The sequence below is a fragment of the Oryza sativa genome, chromosome 12, assembly GCF_034140825.1.
Source record: "Oryza sativa Japonica Group chromosome 12, ASM3414082v1".
NCBI lineage: Eukaryota > Viridiplantae > Streptophyta > Magnoliopsida > Poales > Poaceae > Oryza > Oryza sativa.
In genome coordinates, this window is record NC_089046.1 from 3937929 (window position 1) to 3941199 (window position 3271).

General features: G+C 49.9%; 1 long non-coding RNA gene across 1 annotated transcript; it reads left to right on the top strand.

Moving 5' to 3' along the window:
- The first annotated feature begins 1254 nt into the window (after positions 1-1254).
- Positions 1255-2225, top strand: LOC136354664 (uncharacterized). Its single transcript, XR_010738233.1, has 2 exons — positions 1255-1450; positions 1921-2225. It is a non-coding gene; the product is annotated as an uncharacterized lncRNA (long non-coding RNA).
- The last annotated feature ends 1046 nt before the right edge of the window (positions 2226-3271 follow it).

A 3271-nucleotide genomic window follows, 5' to 3' on the forward strand; every position in this document is an offset into this window, starting at 1 on the left:
GGTATTTTTGCAAAATCACAGGATCCTTTCCCTTTTTTCTTTTTCTTTCCTTTCTTTTCCCCTTCTCTTTCCTTATCTTCTTCTCCCGTTGACCCCGCACATGCCATGTACGGCACGGCGGGATTCCGGGGCGGTGCCGGAAGCCAGGCGGCGCGGCGGCCGAGCGGCGCGGCGGCGCTGCTGCAAGGCGGACGAGCGGCGCGGCGGCGGCACTCCCGTGTGACGGGGTATGGCCGGGTCGGCGGAGCGCTGCCGTGCGGCGGCAGCGGCGGCGCGACCTTGCGGAGGCCGGCATGGTGCGGATGGCGGCGTGGCCGGACGGCGCGGCCGTGCGGCAGCCAACGGTGGTGCGGACGTGTGGTGGCGCGGCCTGCGCGGCCGTGCGGCGGCGAGGGTGTGCAGCCGACGACCCGACGTCTCCATCGGCGCCCTTTCGTTTTCTTTTCTTTTTCTTCGTTCTTGGTTCTGCTTCTTTTCTTTGTCCTCTCCGTTTTGCTGTTGCTATCATGGCGGCCGGCGTGGGCTTGCCGTCGGGCACGATGCTAGTGTGCAGCACGTGGCCAGTGCATGGCCTCGTCGCACGTTGCGTCGTACAGGCGCGGCCGTGGCACCGGGTGCATGCCAGCGCGGGGCGCGTGTTCGCGGCCGTGGCGCGGGTTCGCCGCCATGCCGTGTCGCGGCACGCCAACTCCGTGTCTGTCTACCGTGATTTTCACCAATCGGCATACACCGGCGACTCCAAGTCGGCTGTGGTGGATTTCATCGGGAACGACAAAAACGGAACGAGAACGGGGAGAGGGATTCGTTTTCGCGATTGAATCAGCTAGATGCAAAACGGATCTGTGAGTTCTTACCCTTCTCTTCCTCGGTCTCCGGTAGAACGTCGTGCTGGTAACGTATTACGCAACCCTCCTGCTACACGAAATAGTCCAAGAGGGTCCCGTAATTCTACAAAAATGGAGACACGAGATGTAAGGGTGAGACTCTCTTCTCATTCATCATTCTATCATCCTCGAGTACAGGTGTACAATATGAGCATCCCTCTCCTCCTTATATAGCATTCCTCCATATATGGAAGGTTTTGGTGTGGGTCAGTGTATATGGGCTAGGCCTTCATAGGCCCAAGCCCATAGGTTTTCTAACATTATCTACAACACGTCGACGACGCTGAAAACTCGCGAGGATGAGGCCGCGCCGTTGCTGTCGCTCTGCCTATATAAACCGGCATGATCGCGAGAGGAGCACACAAGGCGTAAGCGCTGCGCACCTAGGCAGCAATATGCCCTAGCGACGCATACACATGTACCCACATAGGAGTATTTACATAGAGAGAGAGACGAAGTGAGATCGAAAGAGATAAAAAATGAAGATAATGCATAATTAGATGATGCGTATCCCGCAGATGGGCGATCTGTACCTGTAGCAGCAGGCGCTGATGGCATCTCTATCGGTGAGTCCTAAACAACAAGCTGATCTTGTTCTCCGTCAAGCTGTTTATCCTATATAACACAACAACGCCGTAGTGCTGTGCAGATATATGCATAGCCCGTCATTATCTCCTAGAGGGAGCAAATATACACCGTAGCATTGTGCAGTTTTGCAGCCCGGACGGTAAAACAATAAAGTGAAGCACAGACGAATATGTTGTGGATGTATTGTGAACTTAGCCATAGATATAAGTATCCCTAGTGGCACATACACACGCACACGTCATCTTTGTCAAGCGATTAATATGGGCTGCAAACAAATATGAGGTGAACCTAATCCTTCTGGGGGTTGGGCCGTCTAAATTATCAAAATATCAAATATTGGATGTAGATATTTATTTGTATATACTTGGGATGAGTTTGAGTCTTATTGGCATCGGACCAACCATGATTTATACATATCTAAAGTCTTCAAACCTGCCCGAGAATGTAGCGCCCACGGTGTTTTGCCCTGGTGTGGCCCTTGCCGGGTCGCGACACGTCAGCGTGCGCTGGAGGGCGGGTGGATTTCGCGGCTTCTCGTGTGTCTGCGTTGGCCCTCGTATTTTTGCACAAAAGCCCTTCATTTTATTGATAATTTGTTTTAGGTACATGCTCTTTAGTTTGTACGGTGTTCTGTGTTCTTATGTACAGGGCCTCTACAAACTGTAATATTGTATGAAAAGAAGAGAAAATTTGGAAAAGAGGAGCGCGCTCTGAATAACATAAAGTGAGTTCATATTCATTCTGGAAGAGTTACATATTTGCCTCGTGCATGCCTCGTGCATGTCATGTACGGGAGTAATTCCTTCTCTCTCCAAATTCTACCAGATGGATGGTCTTAATCTATCTCAATGATTAAAGTCAGATTGATGAGAGCCGAAACACGGCTATGATCAAACTGCATTTATATAATCAATGGTATTAGGCTGGTCCGGCCCTCATTGGCGATTGGATCATCTGAGTGCCATTTGATATTTTCTATGATTAAAACTAGACGCCTGGTCTTCATTGGAGATCGGATCGTCTATCGGTTACTATGATACCAATAACAATGGTACTAGATATGTCCAGCCCCCATTGGTGATCGGACTGTCTAGGCGTTGTTTTCATAATTAAAATATATTTTGCCCCCATGCATATGCACAGGAGCTGTTCTTGACTCATGCATACGCCAACTACGGAGGCGTTGCGTCCGAGACCGACGAGGTTGGGCGACGTATTGGCTTAAGCTAACAAGGCTACAGCCATTCATTTGTTTCATTGTGTATGACCGACGAGGCTTGACGAAACCATGGCCGAGTGCTGACAAGGCCAGGTCATTATTATATTAACACGTCTAAAATGGATGGAAACCGGATACGCCGTTGCTGGACACTAACGAGGCAAAAGCAACCATAAAATCCATGTTTGATGAAAGCCAAGATACATGAGTGGGCGCTGACGAGGCAAAGGTCACCCGCTCCACCAGATTCCCTCCACACACCGACGTGACAGTAGTGTACTGTGACTGGGTTTTGGCGAAACAAAGCCATCCATTCTACATTCACTATATTCACCGTTAAATCTGCACCAACCTCAATCTTCGGCGAGCAAATAAATTTGAAGACGACGATCACAAAGCGCAGCTTAATCGGAGGTGTTCCATAGGCTCATCCTTTGGATGTAATTAATCGGTAGTTTTCTATTAAGCATTCCTCGCGAAGGCAAAAGGCTAACTCCTGCGGGAGCCCTCATGTTTTTGTAAACATTCATGTTAATGAATCATGATTAATAAAATACAAGGTTTCCCTATTTTCTGTGTG